The sequence below is a fragment of the Simochromis diagramma genome, unplaced genomic scaffold, assembly GCF_900408965.1.
Source record: "Simochromis diagramma unplaced genomic scaffold, fSimDia1.1 OVJJ01000102.1, whole genome shotgun sequence".
Classification (NCBI taxonomy): domain Eukaryota; kingdom Metazoa; phylum Chordata; class Actinopteri; order Cichliformes; family Cichlidae; genus Simochromis; species Simochromis diagramma.
In genome coordinates, this window is record NW_024387116.1 from 27,309 (window position 1) to 46,657 (window position 19,349).

Below are 19,349 nucleotides of genomic sequence, written 5' to 3' on the forward strand. Positions count from 1 at the left end.
AAATTCAAAGGTTAATATCCCCATCTTTTAATTTAACTTTTTGTCCACTACAGAGGACATAATGAATACGCTGGGTCTCAGGAGGATATGAGGATGATTGTGCTGGATGTCCAAATTGGGTGAGACGCCTTTAGGTTTGATTGAGTTGTAGGATCCAAGTTCAATTTGATGTGATTCCATTTCATTTATATTGTGGCAATTCACAAGACAGTCATCTTATATTGTAAGGTAAACCCCTTACAATAATAGAGAGACAAGTTACTGGAAGTCCCCCAGCAGTCACAGCCTAACTAAGGGTCAACTCAGGGTCAACTGATCCAGCTCTAACTATAAAATGCATCAAAAAGGAAAGTTTGGAGTCTCATCAGAGGAGAGTCTCTGTCTTCTGAATATAAACTGTGAGCTGGTTCCACAGGAGAGGGTCCTGGTAGCTGAAACTCGGCCTCCCATTCTACTTTTAAAACTCAAACAACATCCTGAGTGATTCTCAACTTCTGATAAAGGACAGAGTTTTTAAAAAACTGAGTCTTTGTTTGTGACTGGTGGAAATAACCTCTTTGGGCACAGGTAGATACAAACATACAATGAACATTCAGCTTTACTTTCAACTCTTTACTTTAGAACACACATCTTCATCCCCTCTTTCACAATAATATGCTCATGCCAGCTACTAATGTGTTTCAAAGATTTGGACGAGGCAACAGAAATGTTCTTTGCAATCAACAACTAAAGAATGCAGTTAAGAAAAAGTTCCTACGCTTCGCAGCCCTTTATAAGCACTTGCACATGTAGAAGAGTTTTCAATGATTTTTCCAAAAGTAAAAGATTCTCTCTAAATTGGCTGCAATCACACACTTAGGCCCCTCCTCAAATTCGAGATGGTCTTTCCCTTTGGGCTCCTTGACTTCCCACTCAAACCAGCATTGCTCCCTTAGATAGACTGCAGAGTCCTGGCCTGACGAGTCCTGGCCTGTGTTGTGCAATCCACTTAGCCAGAGGTTGATTGGTTTTCATGTATAAATGTATAAATCATGGAAATCCTCCTGGTATATAACAGCGTACACTATATTGTATCACCATAATGTAACAATTTGATAGCTTTGTGCACTGCAGTGGGGGCGAGTTAAATCAATTTGATACCAACTGCGTTTACTAGAAAAAGCACAATGAAGTCAAACAAATGAAATACAGGTTTCACAACACACTGCACAGAATTCAGATGGTTTTCAGTTAAACTACAAAGTTTTGTTTGGTTTTACTTCAGGGTTTCTACTGTGTCAAAAGCAACCACACCCTCTCCCCGAGGAGCTAGCACGCTTTCTCTGTTAAAACCAGAGCATAGCTGTGTCAATACTGAATTACTAGAGTCATACCTACTGTAGGCATTTTAACACATGTGCATTATACCAGTACAAAGAAGTAAAACACAAAGAACATTTGAATAGGAAAAAAAAACATCAGTAAGTCCATGTTAATGTTATAAATTGCTTGTTCAGTATGTTGCTGTTTTGTTGTACCCGTGTACACGAATGGCACCGCGTGCTGCCTTCTGTGGTTATCACAGACATGTAATCATCTCTGTCCTTCCCAAGGTTAAACGAATCGAATGTTACCATCTTGAATCAAATGGTAGAAATGGGGGAAAACTCACCTGTAAATAAATTACAAGAATGTCAACTCATGGATCCCAACTACTGTCAATATCCAAAAAACAAAAAACAAAAAACAAAACATGTATTGACACTAGTGATGTTCGATTCGTGAACGAATCGTTCAATACTCGAGAATCACTTTACTGACTCGTGAATCATGATTCACAAGCCCAACTGACTCACTGACTCATCCCTGTTGCTGTTAGCAAACTAATTCCATTAGTAGAAATATATCTAGCTTATAATTAAAATTGTGGGGGGGGAAAACAACAGCCAGTTTCTTAACAAAAGCATTTCTGCTCTGAACTGGAAGAAAAAACCCTGAGTAGAAGCTCACGTCAAGAAAATAGCTCCTCGTTTCACAGTAGCATCGCTCTGCTAACATGCTAACAGCACATTTGAGCTACTCACCCCCTCCCTTCCTGTGCTGAATCGTAAGCGTAAGCGAATCACTCAGGACTCGCTCACCCCCTCCCTCCTGTGCTGAATCATAGAGCGAACGAATCACTCACTCACTCACTCACTCACCCCCTCCCTCCTGGCGCACAGCTTCTTCTTCTTCTTGGTTGGCAACTAATGTTAAGGCGCATTACCGCCCCCTGGCTCACAGCTCAGTGGACATTTAGATGAGAAAATATATATTTGACACATTTAAGGAAAATACTAATAAAATACAAATAAACAAAATAAATGTTTATTAAGCAATTTTGATAGGAACTTGCTTAATTTTAGAAATGTTTTTTCTCTGTTTTGCTCTATAAAATAGTTGTTTTTTTTAGAATCATTCATCTTAGCAGTAGGATTTACATGAAAAGAGAAACAAATTAAGTTTGAGTGAAAATGTACATTTTTTGCACTCTCTGGTCAACTGACTCAGTGAATCAAATGACTCAAAAAACCCGATTCAATTTGGTGAGTGACTCATTAAAACTCGATTCAGTAAAAAGAATCAAATTTACCATCACTAATAGGAAGTGTTACGAACAGCTGATTGGATCGGCAAAGCGTGTTTCTGGAATATTATGTTTTTGTTGCTGCAAGTGCTTTTTTATGCAGTTTTTGCAAAGCCATATGTGTAAGGAAACCGTGACCTAGGGCAAGCTGAAGGCATAAGATGTAAGTACAACTCCTCCGGTTTCATATGCAAAAAAAAATTATTGCGCTAGCTTATGTGGTTGCAGATCTACTGGGATTTAAAAATAGTTATGCAAAACAGAGCGTGCCCACTCTGACCAGCTTTAAAGGGTTAATGTTGTATTCAGTATGACCTGAAATGAGTGACTGAGCCCACAAACTAATCAGGAAACTATTGAAACAATGTTATTAATATATACAAAGCAGAAGACTTCTCAGCTAAACCCTACATGGCAAAGTCTCAAGTTTAAACAGATTATATCTTTGCAGAATTCAGCGGGCTTCCAGATGCGCCTCTTGGATATTGGTGGAGGCTTTCCTGGGACAGAAGACTTCATTGAAGTGAAATTTGAGGAGGTATTATTAATAAAAACACTGTACAATACAGAGGGAACGTGCTTAGGACATTCAAACATAACATTGGTTGGCAGAATTTTAACTTACAATGAGTTGTTCCTTTTAATTGTGATAATATCTGGAATAAATAAGCATATGCACATTTAGTTATGTGTTAGAGCCCTGGTGACGAAACAGACATCATTCTGTTCAGATGCTGGTCACGTTATCGCTTTCCTTCATCTTTTCTCTTGTTTGCGAAGGGGACCTTGTTGGTTCGGCCTAAAATCAATCATTTTAATGTAAAACTACTGATTACTACAGCTTATAGAGTAGTGTGATATAGATTAGAACTACCTATACGTGTTACTGTCTTGAGAAGAGAGGTGAGTTCCCAAGGAAAAGTAATTCATCAGCAGCATAAAGACGGCATATTTTGTATATGCATTTGGGGTTTTTTTTGTTGTCTAGAATATCACACAAACTCTATCCTTAGTATTTTTCATTCTGAATGTTTATCTACCACAATTTAGAATCACCATTCTCTTGTACTTCATAGAAGCACAGGTAGAGACCTCAAAGGCAGCGGTACTGATCGCTACAGAACATCTTAAAGTGTCAAGAAAATGTCAGAAGTATTAATAGCTCAGCAATATCCATTAACCTAATGTGTTTTGCATTCTTAGTTTTCAGAAGTCATTAATAAAGCACTGGATGAATTATTCCCACCTGCCAATGGGTTGGAGATCATCGCAGAACCAGGCCGATTCTATGTCGACTCAGCCTTTACACTGGCAGTAAATGTCATTTCCAAAAGAGTTGAAGACACAGATGAACGCAGTGGTAAATGTACAGATATGCATGTGAAGGTTCTCAGTCATCCAGGTCATCGTAGTCAAAGGAGCTTGCAAAGAAAAGCGTCTGGACTTCTTTAAGTTACTTGAAGACGTTTCACCTCTCATCCGAGAAGCTTCTTCAGTTCTAAGGTCAAATGGTGGAGAGTCCCAGATATAGACCTAGTGGGAGTATCCCCCCGCAGAGGGACAAAAGGACCCCCTGATGATCCTCTAATCGCCTGCGCCAAGGTGTGAAACTGGGCGTGGGTCCCAATCAGCCAGAGTTTCGGGTGAGTTCATTGTGAAACCTGGCCCCACCTTATCATGCGAATTCCTGAGGTCAGATGGCCCAGGATGTGAGTGGGCGTTAAGACGTCTGGGAAGGGATCTCAAAACTGGATTATAGATGGCAGAGAGTTGGTGTCGTAAACCACCGCCTCTGTTCAAAGATGGTCGCTCACAGTGGACATAGATGGCTTCTTTCACTCCTCTTTCAAACCATCTGTCCTCTCTGTCCAAAATGTGGACATTGGCATCCTCGAAAGAGTGTCCTTTATCTCTGTGAAGGTTCTCAGTCCTTTGACCTTTAGATGCAGATGGACTGCTGAGTCTTGTCCTGTGGAGGTGGCTCTTCTGTGTTGTGCCATGCGCTTGTGAAGTGGCTGTTTGGTCTCTCCAATGTAGAGGTCTGGGCATTCCTCGCTGCACTGTACAGCATACACCACATTGTTAAGTCTGTGTTTTGGCGTTTTGTCTTTCGGGTGAACCAGCTTTTGTCTGAGCGTGTTGCTGGGTCTGAAATGCACCGGGATGTCATGCTTGGAGAAAACCCTCCTGAGTTTTTCTGATACACCGGCTACATAGGGGATGACAATGTTGTTGCGTCTGTCCTTCTTATCCTCCCTCGCTGGTGTCTGATCTTCTTTTCTGTGCCTCTTTGCTGACTTTAAGAACGCCCACGTTTTGAGTGCTTCCTTTACATGTGTGTGTTCCTTCTTTTTTCCTTCAGGCTTAGAGGGAACATGTTCTGCCCGGTGGTGTAGGGTCCTAATTACTCCAAGTTTGTGTTCCAGAGGGTGATGGGAGTCAAACAGGAGGTACTGGTCCGTGTGTGTGGGCTTCCGGTAAACTTCGATGTTGAGGTTGCCATTCTCTTCAATGTGCACAGCGCAGTCCAGGAAAGGCAAACAGTTATCCTTTGTGTCTTCCCTGGTGAACTTGATGTTTTTATCCACAGCGTTAATGTGCGCAGTGAAGGATTCCACTTCTTGTGTCTTGATTTTGACCCAGGTGTCGTCTACGTATCTGTACCAGTGGCTGGGTACTCTTCCTTTGAAAGAGCCAAGGGCCTTCCTTTCCACTTCCTCCATGTAAAGGTTGGCTACAATAGGTGACACGGGGGAGCCCATGGCACAGCCATGTTTTTGTCTGTAAAAGCCTTCGTTGTATTTGAAATATGTAGTGGTGAGGCAGAGGTCTAACAGTGTGCAAATCTGATCGGGTGTGAAGTTGGTCCTGTCTTCCAAGGAGCTGTCTTCTTGTAGTCGTTTTCTGACAGTCTCCACTGCCTCCGTGGTGGGTATGCAAGTGAAGAGAGAGACTACATCAAAGGACACCATGGTTTCATCTGGATCCAGGGTAAGTTTCTGGACCTTGTCAGAGAAGTCGGGGATGCCATACCCTGCATTTACGGACTTCCTAAAATCCACAAGGAAGCTGTCCCACTCAGACCCATAGTCAGTGGCATAAACTCAGCCACTTATAACAATGCAAAACACCTTGCTACCATCCTTGCTCCTCTCGTGGGGAACACCCCACACCACATCAAGAACTCCACCGACTTCACAGTGAAAGAAGCCATCTATGTCCACTGTGAGCGACCATCTTTGAACAGAGGCGGTGGTTTACGACACCAACTCTCTGCCATCTATAATCCAGTTTTGAGATCCCTTCCCAGACGCCTTAACACCCACTCACATCCTGGGCCATCTGATCTCAGGAATTCGCATGATAAGGTGGGGCCAGGTTTCACAATGAACTCACCCGAAACTCTGGCTGATTGGGACCCACACCCAGTTTCACACCTTGGCGCAGGCGATTAGAGGATCATCAGGGGGTCCTTTTGTCCCTCTGTGGGGGGTCACTCCCACTAGGTCTATATCTGGGACTCTCCACCATTTGACCTTAGAACTGAAGAAGCTTCTCGGATGAGAGGTGAAACGTCTTCAAGTAACTTAAAGAAGTCCAGACGCTTTTCTTTGCAAGCTCCTTTGAGTACAGATATGCAGTTTAAAGCAAGTTAAATACTCCATAATGATGTGCCTTTGTATTTAAATTGAACTTAATTTCAAATATAAAGGTAAATGTTTATCAGATCGGAAGGACTACAGCTCTGAGAAGATGATGATGTACTACATTAATGAAGGGGTATACGGATCATTGAGCTGCCTCATCAATGATCCTGTCCACACCAGAGATGGGCAGTAACGCGTTACTTGTAACGCGTTACTGTAATCTGATTACTTTTTTCAAGTAACGAGTAAAGTAAGGGATTACTATTGCAAAAACGGTAATTAGATTACCGTTACTTTCCCGTAGTAACGCTGCGTTACTGCGTTACTAAAACCGTGATTTTTTGTGAGAATGTCTCATGACAGTGACGTAAGCGAGTGCGCCGTTAGTGACAACAGCTGTGTGTAGATCAACAATGGATCACATATCGATTGTGGGAGAGAGTATGAGCATGCAGCGTTTAAAGCGTGGAAGTACTGACCTTACTTTGACTTTGATTCCATAAAAAGTGACAAAAACATTAGCGTCCATCGTGCGTGGGAAGAAAACTTCTTTTTACAGCGAAAAAAACCCCCTAAACTTCCAAGCAAGCACCGAGTAGCTACGACGTAATGGGAAACGCACAGAGAAACTCATGGATTCTTCAACTGACCGCAGCACACCTGCACCAGGGTAAACCTCCGCCTACCGCAGTCCTGCTTTACAGGTGAAAATAGAGCAACAGGACCGCTGAGTCTTTGACTTTATTTATTTTCTGCTGTGTTTTACTTGCATCTATTTGAAAGAGTGAGTGTAAACACAAAAACTATTTTATTTTATGTGCTGGAATGTGTAGAAAATAGGTTTAAATGTTAAACTAATTTATTCAAGTCAGAGAATGTTGCATATAATTAAATTTTTGCTTGATGCATAAAGTTAAAAGATTAAAACTGATAAAACAAGTTAAAAAAAAGAGACTTTTCCATTTGATTACATTTTGTATGATGGATTATGTAGAAAAAGTAGAATTGGGCTGAAAGATCTATCACTTTATCACCTCTTCAGGTTGTAAATCGTGTTTTTAAAAAGTAACTAAGTAACTAAGTAATTAATTACTTTTGAAAATAAGTAATCAGTAAAGTAACGGGATTACTTTTTTGGGGAAGTAATCAGTAATTAGTTACTGATTACTTTTTTCAAGTAACTTGACCAACACTGGTCCACACCAAGGTTGAACCATGGCCTCTTAGGGTAAATAATATAAAATCACCATACTTTTGAGTGTGTGTTTATATCCAGTTTCTTGTGGTAAAGTTGGTAAGATTGTGGTTATAGCCAGGGGCGGAGTGTGGGGGTGGCTTACTGGGCTTAAGCCCGGGTTGTTTTGTCAGAAGCCTTTTGGAGTGTAATTTTTTCATAGTTAGATGCCTGGCTGACAACTGTATAAAACAAAAACTACACACAATATTCGAAGCACATAGTGCACACTGTGGGAATTTACGACTGTGCGTGAATCCCCCCTGATATTGGTATGATCCGAGCTCAGGCACTAAGCGACTGAGCGAGAGGGCGGGGCAGCTGCTGCCTTTGAGTGCGCTGTTGGAGAAACGGAGCCAGCCATACTAAGGAGAGCTTAAGTTTGACCAGGTACCAAAGAAAATCATTCGTACCGTACAAATAATGTAAATATGACGGTGCATCACGAAAGACTGATATCAAACTGATCACTTGACCAATATTACGTTACTCGCTCTTCAAGTGAATCAACAAATGGCGAAATGAAAAGCCGAACAACAACAATGCTGTTTCTTTAAAGAGCCTTAGCTTACGTGTGTTTATTTCATATTTTCAGTTCTTACCCTCCCCGACTAAATCGGTTTCAGTAATGCACTGAAATATAAGAATGGACATTCGAGGCTTCTTTCGAAGAAAAAACTCTGGTAAATGTTATTTTATGTATTATGCTTTGTATGTTGTTCAGTATATTTCTATGCAAAACAAGAGGGATTTCAGTACACAGCAGGATATTCACATTTGTAACCAGATATTTACATACACTTTAGGGATAAAACATAAAACATTTTTACTGTACAACATCAATTTAGAGTAAACTTTTGTTTTAGATAAATATTGAAATATCTTTTGAATTAGTTAAATGTCAGAATAAAGAGAGACAGAGCTGTCTATTTTTTATCACTTTGATCAAATTTAGGAGTACATGTACACTAAGTTTATTGTTAATTAATAAGAAAACTCCAGACGATTCCATTCTGAGCTGAAGAAGCTTCTGATTGGTTAGTAGAGTCCATGTGAGTAAACTGGTGGCACAGCTGTGGATGCATATAAGGCAAAACACAGAGCCTGTTTCTTTGACATGGGAAAATCAAGAGATGTCAACCAAAACACCAGGAAAAGAACTGTGGAGCTCCATAAGTGTGGCTCAATTTTGAATACAATTTGGTGCCATTTGCAATTAAGAAATACAGACAGTTTCTCTCTTTACTCTTAAAGTTAACAAATATGTTTTTTATATTTATCAATCTAAAAAAATAAACATTTAGTCTGATTTGATGTTACAATTAAAAAAGTGTTTTTATCTGAAGAGTTTGTAAATATCTGGTTTCACCTGTATATTTGATGATTGTCAGCACAAAGAGAGAGAGAGGAACAAGAGCAGGTGAGACACACATGTTAGTCAAATGGTTGTTTACCAAAAGTATCACCGTATCATAGGTCCTCATGTATCTCGTACCTAGTGTTTCTTTTTAGGTTTTCTATTTTTCAAATTCTATATTTATTAAGTTCTGCAGGCTTGTTTGCACAACAAGGCTAAATAATTATATAAACTTTTCTCAATCTAAATATTGTACTTTGGTAGAATTAAAAAAACAAGTGTAGTGCAAGTCTATGATGATTTTTAGTGCTACTATCATCTAGTTCTGATTCTGGTTCTGTCTTGGTTAAGTCCTCTGTAGTCCTGATTTTGAACTGTTGTAGTCCTGTTTTAATTCCGGATCAGTTCTGGGTCTGGTTGAATTGGGGTTTAGTCCTCGTGTCTTGATACAGCCCCGACTTTGTTCTGCCTTGCTGCTTAATTAAAAACCTAGTCTAAGGTGTCCTGCACATGTGATATATATTTTTCCCTATATGAAGTCATTCTTTTTTGAACAAAACTCAAAACAGAGCCTATTAATCTTTCAGTCATTTCTACCCCCCCCAAAAAAAAAAAAAAAAAAAAAAGAAATCCCACATGCATACTACCCTACTACCGCATGCTAAGCCCCGGGTGTTTCAAATGTCTGGCTCTGCCTCTGGTTATAGCATACCATGTACATGGAAATCATGGTTACAGTTAGGCAATTAATATATGTTTATGTTACTGACATTTAAGATGTGCTGTTGATCAATACTGATGAACAGCACGACTTACTAATAGAACTCAGAATGAGACCTCCATAAGCTTCCTTTTTAATCTTAAGTCACAAAGGCCTTAAAAAGTGGTTGGTGGCTGCCTGGCAACCACGATCACTAGGAAAGATTGAATGTACCTCAACAGGTTTCAAACAGCTACTAGAGTTTTCTGGGAAATTGATTACTTAAGCTCTAGTCATGGCTAGGCCAAGAGATGCTTAGTGTCCCACTTTTAGCCACCAACTGCAATGGAAAAAGTTGTATTCCCTGATGGGTTGGGAAGTGGTTGTGGGAGGTTGCTGTCCCAGGGACAGGTCAGTAGCAGTTGCCATAGCGGCCCTTCGTTTATACAGAAGACAAAAAATTTTCTGCAAACCGTACAGTTGATGTTAAACTGTGAACAATGTGACGCAAACTAAAAATGGAAGACTGTTTGCATTCAAAGTAAGTATTGCACTGTATCACTGTAACCAACAAGTTGTGAAAGGCAAACTGTTTGTATTTACATCTTTACAACATTTCACTACTACTCACTGTTTTTTTTTCTTTCTTTTTTTTCCTTTTTTTTTCGTTTGCTCATGTTTCAAAATAAAAGCGAGCTAAGGCTTGAAAAGAGGACGACGACTTTATGACAATCGCAGAGAAAAGAGCAACGAAAGGATTTAAAACTTGATGAAAATGTTTTTTCTCACTGAAAACTAGCAAATCCTAATAAACAGCATGACTGGCCCTCTGCTGTGAGGGGGCTTCAGTGGAGATGACTTCTGCTACAGCGATCTTCCTGCTACAGGATGGTCACATGATTAACGATCAACGTTATGACAAAAATAAAATAAATGTTGAAAAAACAAAGACAAAACTGATCGGTGGTAAGGTTGAACTCATTTGAAACCTCAAGTTAACGGCCATTTTTTCTTCTCATTACAAACTGCACCTGTTGTCTTTTGTCATCACAAAATAAGCATATCATTCATTAACTCCAAAAAAACAAAAAAAACAAACAAACAAAATAAACAAGAAACTTAATATTTACAAATATTTTGTCTGTTTTTTTTCTTACACTTAAAAATGTACAGTTCTGATCTTCCAGATGTTTCGTCTCCATCCGTCTCCCAGTTTGGTATTTTCTTCTCTGTCCAGTGACCTCAGAGTGAGCGCTGAATGTGCCACAATGGCGCCCTCTAGTGTTAGCTTATAAAACAGACAAGGAGAAAGAACAGAACCGAATGAAAGGACTCGTTTGTGTTCTCTCCTCTGCTGTAGCTGTGTGGTGCTGAGGTTAACTACACAACCCCTCGCCACCTCCTTATACACAGGAGTGAGTACAAAAGGGTTCGTACGGACGCATCAGCAGGCCGTCCTTCTGCTCGACACTGTTAGCTGAAAGATGATCGGATCATCCTCTGTCCTGTATTTAAGGCTGAGAGTCTTTGTCCAGTCTCTTTTCCACAGCTACTGTCCACAGCACTGATCCACCTGCAGCACAGCCCCAGTCAGTTGTATTATGATTTACATTGTGCACGTTTCCCTTCCACTGAGCTTACAAAACCTCTGACAGGAGAAGTCAGGCATGTGTTTCCCCCACCTCCCCTTTTAGGCAGTAATAAAATAGAAAACAAACAATGAAACAGGCTAAAGCTAGAGCACAAGCAAAGACAGCACCGGTGACTAAGTTCTCCCATACTGGACGTACGCTACCACGTGGGCTCAAACAGCAGCACATCAGCTCAGTTTACATACTGTTGACATCTTCATCAGAGGATCAGCAGGGAGCGCTGCTGAGCTGCAGTCGTCTCCACCAGAGTGACGGAGCAGGAATCACAAACAGCACAAACCCACCGTGTTGTTTCTACCCTGTTCAGGAGATCTGAGCCCCCATCCCTTTTTTTCATGTTGCAGCTCTGCACTGCAGGCCCTGAACGCCTCCCGGTTACCCTCAGTGTGCTTAGAGTTTAATTTACAACTTTTTTTTCCTTTTTTTCTGCCTGTCCCGTTTGGCTCTTTTGCCATCAGAATTATTGTCTGAAGGCAAAGAAAGATGCCCAACGGATTTACTTTACCAAATTAACCATCCCAGCCTTGCCATAATGGTCCATTTGATTCACCTTTTATTGTTTATTTTATTTTCACTTGCTGAATACGGGACAGACTTGACTGGAGGAAAGAAGGGGAGAAAGAAAGAGGGAAAGAGAAACAGCTGAGAAGAGGGACGGGGGAGAAGGGCAAAAAACAAAAACCAACAGAATGGGCAGGAAAAAAAAAATGCATATATTGATCACCTGGATCACCTGCTAAGAAAGAAAAACAACATCACAATGATATATGGGAATATGACAGTAAATACTAAATATTAAACATTATTGTGCAGCACATAAGATCAACAGAACACAGTGTGCTTTGAGGTAGGAGCCAAAAAGGGTGTAGTTTGTGGGTGCGATCACCCGTGTGTACACCTGTGAGCATGGACGCGCTTGTTTTTTTTAAAAGGTTCCTTCATGTAATGATCTGCTAGAGGGTGTGGGGGGGCCACAGCCCCATCCTCCAGGGTATGAAGCAGGTATGGAGGAGATCAAAACTCCAGACATCCAGAGGCCCCCAGAACACAAGAGACCAAGGAAGACTAACAGAGGGGCAGCCGCGCCACTGTCCCAGTAAGAGCTGAGGAGAGCCCCAGATGAGGGCTCACTCAGCAGCCGCGGAGCAGAAGCCAGGGGGAGTTGCAGTGACGCGCCCGTGAGCTCCGCCGGCAGCCAGCTGTGCCTGAGTGACCGAGCCCCAGGCCGAGAGGCCGGGGGCACCCCACCTCCGAAGTGGCCCGAGCGAGCCCCAGGCTCCAGGCCCCGATAAGCGGCCGCCAAGGAGTGAGCCAGTGTGTACCTGGATGCCCATCCCCAGACACAAAGAACCACCAACGCACCGATGTCTGAGGGAGTCCGCCAGGGGAAGTGGTGGTGGGTGGAGATAGACCTCCAAACCTTGGAGGGCCTGAGATGTCCCCAGAGAGGTGTCGCCTGACACCCAACCTGACATATAGACACAGACATACAGGCACACACAGATACAAACATCCATTCCCACCCTCATGCTCTCATATGCACTTACTCCACACTCAACCAGCGTGGAGACAGACATAAAGAGACGCTGTACACACGATCACACTCCCCAAGCATACTCTACGAACCGGGTCTAGGTACCCTTGCCCCTGGAGGGGGGAACTGCACCTCACTACTACTCACTGTTGAGTGTGTGTTTGCAGACAAGTTTGCATCATCATTGTAAACCTCGACTGACTGCAGCGTCCAACACAATCACAGGGAATTTTTTGGTGCATCATCAGCTCTGCAAATGAATTGACTTGGTTATACCGAACAACAACTTGTGAATCAGTCAGATATCACGCATTTTTCTTTTGTTACTCAATGGGACTAAGGTCTTACTACATCTTGAATTGTTAAATTTAAATCTCATTGCTTGGAAAAAAAGATAAACCTAGACTTTTCACTTATAGCTCATTACAACTAAACCTGGTATTGTATGGAATTCACATGGTTAGATTGTGAGAGTGCGATTAGGATTTTATATTTCATTTGCTTTCCTTTTTACAGGCTGTTGACAACAGTGAACCGAGATACTACTCTGTTATCTGGGGTCCAACCTGCGCCGGCTCTGACAAAGTCACCGAAAGCTGCTGGATTCCTGAGTTGCACGTGGGGGACTGGCTTCTTATTGATAACATGGGGGCTTATTCTCTCAGTACATCCACTGACTTCAACGGCTTTGAAAGGGCACACATTTACCCTGTTGTGACAGCTAAGACCTGGCTCGCCATACATCAGTCTTGCTTAAAAAACACTATCAATTAATGATCAGATAATAACTGAGAAAAGAATAAGAAAATGTAACTTAATATAACTATCATTCATTTGAGAGTCGATCATTTGAGTTTTTCTTGCTGCCCAGTAATTATAGAATTGTGTAGAATTTCTGCTCCTCGAGAAATCTAAACTGAAAGATTGTTATTTCATGAACAAATACTGAACATGGATAAACATGCTGTTTTGAGACTAACTTTGCAGATGTCTGAATATAAATCTCCTCAGAATTGTTTTTAGTGAGTTCATACTGAAAACATAATCTAACCATTTCAAAATTTTTCTTCATAAAATAAAACAAATTCAGGGATGTCTCTAACAATCTCAAAAAGTGCTATGAAAACGAATAATTGTTTTACCATTGTAATGCTGTGTGAACATGAACTAGTCCTGCTTAATTTTAAAAATGATCAGATATTTACTTAAAACTACGGTGGCCCTGAGAGGCCAAATGGACTGCAACTTAGGAAAACACCAGCAATGTCTCTGGGGAGACAATAACCGGACGGACCAGTTGTAGGAATCAAAATATGCTAAGAATTGCGCTGGAAGACACTTAAAAGAAGTGTAGGATCTATCGGCTTTGTGAGGAAAGAAAAGATGAGAGATAAGTGTGTTAGCCTAACTATTAGTCTAAAAATCTGTCATCACTATTATATGAATCATGATAAAACACAACTACCATGGCTGCGTCCGAATTCAGGGGAAGGATGCTCACAAGGACACTACTTACCTATGTCACAAGGTAGTGTCCTTAGAACACATAATTGTACTTATTCCTCAAATTGGACACCCTTTATAAAAAAAAATGTCTCACAATGTATCATGTCAATATTAATATCCTAAAATAAGAAAGCATTGTATGTGATGTAACAGAGAAAAAAAACTAAACAAAAAAAGGTCAATAGACATGTTTCGTTTGCTAAATACTTTATTAAAAGACAGTTTCCTATTTACATTTATATGTTTTACATAAGTTTGTAATTTTTACTCTGGGATGGGGATGGATGATGTGCGTCCTGCGCCACCCATACGATCTGGGGAGTATCGGAGCCATGTCTGGACTGCTTGTGCAAAGACAAACTCGGAGTTCGCCCCTACCTGCTGCGTCAGGCCATCTTGGACAAAAATAAACACACACACAAACAAAAAAAGTTAATTAGAGCACACGAATAAGCTCTTGTTAACTGTCTTCAGCGGGGAGAAAGTATGTAAACTCTTACGGTGTGTTCACACCGAACGCGATGGACGCGAATAGAGCGTCAGGTTTACATGTAAAGTCAATGGAAAAGCGCGATGACACGCGATTGCGGGTCCCGCGAAAATTTGGAAGCAGATTTGCGTCGCGAAAACGCGAAAACGTGAAAACGTGTGAAACGCGCGTCAGTGTAGCGCATCTGACGCGTTTGACTCGCGAATAAAACCACGCGCGTGAGTTTTTGTGTTGCATTTTGTGCATACGCGCGTTTCGCGTCTACCGCTCGAGTTGGAAAAATCTGAACTCCAGCGTCAAATCGCGCTGCGACAACCAATCAGGAGCCTGGTGACGTGGCTGTGACCTAGGTCAAAGGGGCAGATCCAGCCAAAGCCTTTCATACTTCAATGGAGGGAAGGCTAATCAATGCGGTAGCAAACAACCCGGAGCTGTATGACACCAGCTGCTTTCTGTACTGTTAGATTATAATATTATTTTATGCCATGTTATACCCCTAATTAAAGATTGTGAATTATTATGTAGTTTTAGTTTGCATTATTCTCCTGAATTAGAAGAAGCTGATAACTATTGCATCATTTTCCTGTTCGTCTGTTTTTGTTTTGTTTTTGTTTTTTCTCTTTATGCTTGATTACAGGCTGCTTTGTCGGCCCGGAAAGCTGAGGCTGACCCTGGACTCCTGCTCTCCCCTCTACCATCTTTGCTCTCCCCTCTACCATCTTTGATGTGACCCTGACCAAATGCTACAGCAGCTGGACCCACAACAACAACCTGAAAATGTCAACAGCGCTGCAGGAAAACGATCTCATGCAGCAGAGACGGAGAGCGTTAAATCCAAGGCCCGTTTCACTACACGGGGGAGATTTCCAGACAGCTTCAGCTGACAGAGCTGTGACGAGACGCCCATTAAGCCCGGAGGAAAAGTGAGGCCGAGCAAGACAATGCTGACCTTAACAACTCTGCATTAAAACTGTGCAGGACAGTGACGGACCAACATGGATGATCGGGCAGCAAAAAAGGGCGTGCCAGAGACAAAAGGAGTAACTGAGGTCAGGAGGCACCTCGGAATGAACAAAAGCACCAGGGGAAAATAAGCTGAAGGCACAGGTGTCGGGGCTCGGCCAGGAGCTGACCTCTGAGAAGAGCCGGACAGCAGAGCTGCAGAAGGCCGTGGAGCAAAGCAAGGAAAACATCAATGGACTTCAATCTGACTTGTACGGAGAAGACTCTGAGGTTTCTGCCCTCGGTAAGAGCTCAAGGCATCAGAGCAGAAACTGAGCATGGCTCAGGAGGAGCTGGCTGATAATCGAACCCATCAGTCAGGCTTGGAGTCCCAGACACAGGGCTTGAAATCAGGCCGGAGCTTGCTGGAGCAGGAGCAAGCCCTGAAGGAGCTACAGAAGCAAAAGGGTCAAGTTAAGGAGGAGTGGAACAAGGAGAAGATGCAGGACACTGGAGAAAAGCACTGCCTCAATTGGGGGCCAGAACCAGTATGGACTGAACTTTGAGCAGCAGCACCAACGGAGGCAAACGGACTGAAAAGGAGGAGGGCAGGACCCCAGGGCACGCTTCAGGCCGTGGTTTACCCAGAACACCAGAACAGGAAAGTGATGAACACAAACACATACAAACACACACATCCACATGCACTGACTCAGAATGAAGTGAAACACACATATGCACATATGCACTCGTTGATTGAGTGAGAAATGACACACACGTGCACAAATCGAAATGCTGATTCAATTCACTGAGAAGTGATCCACACACACACACACACACGCTGATGCAATGAAGAATGCTTTACTAACAAATGCTGCACACAAACATCCAAATACGGAGTCGGTTACAACAACAAGAACCCATTGATTATTTATTGGTTAAATGCATTTCATGTCACCCGGAGGGCATTTGTGTAGATTTAGCGGACAAGGTCTAAAGCAGTTGGGTTGTGAAAACAATATCTGTGCGTGATGTCTGTTTATGGCTTAAGGCCTCCACTGAATTGTTTACTGTGCTTCACACAGCCTGATAAGGAGCAGTGGTACAGAGTGAAAATGATGAATGAACGGTGTGAGTTTTATTTCGGAGAGAATATGAAAAGGTTGTGTTGATGTAACTCAGTTGTTTAAGTTTCTGCCAAAGCAAAGCATTTGTGTGCAACCAGTGTCCATTATTGAATCAAGTAAATCCAACATGTTTTGGTCAGTGCAAAAAGGAGTTACGGTGCCTGTATTCCTGCACAATATTGTCCCGGGAGGGAGAAAAACTTTCAGGTGAAGTTGTGGTTGATTTTTGGGTTTTGTTTGACATTAGGTTGATTCTATCAGTGAGGTTTGGATTGTTTTCCTTCTCTAAGAGAGAGAAAGATGGTTTTATGCTTGGACATGTTTGCAATGGGCCCCAGTGTTTGTTATTATATGAGTATTTTATTGTTTACGTTTGTTTTTGCTTTTGTTACAGTGCACTGAAATAAGAACATCTGAGAGGTATGATCCACCGGTGGTGATATTTTGGTATTTTGTGAGTTCCTGATTTAACAAATCGGCTCTTTAATCCAGGCCTGAGAGATTGAACTTTAAAGCGCTATAAAATATTCTTACTGAAAACAGTCGCAAAGTATTTTTCTCCATGATTATAATGGGCTTGGGAGAAATTCACTTATATGGGACACTGATCGAATGAGAAGTTCTGAGCCTAAAAGGATTGCAGCGAGTCAATCCAGTCAAAAGACAAGGAACTGTTTTCCTTTAAAATGATGACGTCATCTTGCTGGTGAGGGAGGCTCGAATAGGTTGCGCATGAGACTCCATTATCAGCAATATCTGGTATGAATGTGTGTGGATGTATGCATGTGACTGGACTGTGAAGGACTGACGACTAAAAGTTTTAACTGACTTGATATTGAGACAAAAACGGTGCCGACTTTAGGATTAGTAAATGTCCACAAACAATTCACCCAGCCTGTAAAAGAAGGGTGGATGTTTTGTCTTGCTTTGTTTTGTTTTTGCAAGGACAGAAGGATGACAGAGACTAAGGGGGGAGGCTGTAGCTTCACAGGAGTGTGAACTGCAGACTTAACCCTTTGGTTGCTAATTTTGAGTTATTGATGTTTGCATTAAGAAAATTGTGTTTTAGTAGCTGTAGTTTGATTAATGTATCATTATAAAATGGTTGGGAATGTTAAATGCTAAAGTGAACAAAAGGTTTGATTCCACTCATGACTGAGCATGTTATTATTAACCATGGCGGGCCACTGTAAAGAGTCAATCAACTTTTATAGAGGTAAAAAAAACAAAAAAAAAAAAACACCTCCACTGAGGTCTATGAATAACAGGGGAATGATAGACTTGTCACACTCAGAATGGAGATATGTAATGATAAACACTGGTCCCCGCCTTTTGGGTGCTTTCTTGAAATAGTCAGCAATTTAAAAGTAAGATAGAACCGACAGGGGCATGTGCTGAGGGGTGGTGCTGCACAAGAACAAGAGCAAGATAAAGTAAAATATTGTGTTTAGCTTTGAGAAGTTCAAATTAAAATGTACCATTACACTCAGAGGATCAATATGAAGTTCGATATATGCTAATTTTGAATGAAGTACATGACTGGTGACTGTTCTGTCCTGAGCTTTTGTTTTTACAGCACCCGCTTGACCACACCAACAGTTTCTCGCCACCGAAAAGGGGTACTTGCAAAGAATAGAGAATGGGGAGGAATATCATCAAAACTGGGAAAGGTAAGCCCCAAAGGGGGTGATAACGCCATAACTTTCACTTATGGTCAAATTCTCAAAATTTGACCCCGAACTTGAAAAAATTCTTCAAACATTTAGAGACAGAGTGGAGGTTTAGATAAGCATAATGTCACAAACCACATAAGGATGGAGCACTTGAATCGATAAGATGGTGAATTGACACGCAGTAAAATGTTGATCATGTTGATTATGTTTATTCCAGTGTGCAGAGCAAGGTTATTATTATTATTAAAGACAACAAATGAAATAACGAAAACTAGAAGTGGAAAAACATTTGCGTTAACGGAAATAAAATCAAAACAAAAAAGGAAAACTAAATAAAGAATGTAATGAATGTTTACAAAACTAACTAAAATTAACTGGATTTATAGCAAAATGTGTTTAGTTTCATTGATGTGTGCGTGCCCTGCAATAGTCAAGTCAAGGCAGTACGTTAGTCGAGTCGTCTGTGTTGCTGCTCCGTCCACGCGTAGAAGCATGTCAGTAAAAGTCGGAAGAAAGCGCCAGAGTCCAATTTAGGATTACTTTGAATATGACTGTTTTTTAGATATAGCAAGAATCTGGTAGTGGAGAGAGACACAATGTCCTCTTGAGACCCAGGAAGAGGAAAAGGAGAAAAAGAAAAAAAAAGAAAAGTATTTTCATTTTTTCTTTTTCTTTTTTTCTTTTTCTTTTTTCTTTCAGATAAATCAAGTGTTGGGACGGTAAAAAACACACTACAAAAACAAAATTGTTTTTAACTAATTTTGTTTAAATTTTACAACATGTGCACTACAGTGCCAACACGTTCTCACTCCCAAAGCGTAACATTTTACGCTAGGTGACAAATCGTCAACATATTACGTTTTCGGCTACCCACCACGTTCC

The 19,349-nt window shown here is 41.3% G+C and overlaps 1 pseudogene; it reads left to right on the forward strand.

Moving 5' to 3' along the window:
- Window positions 1-1,635: 1,635 nt before the first annotated feature.
- LOC120743264 lies at window positions 1,636-13,515 on the forward strand (annotated as a pseudogene).
- Window positions 13,516-19,349: the final 5,834 nt, after the last annotated feature.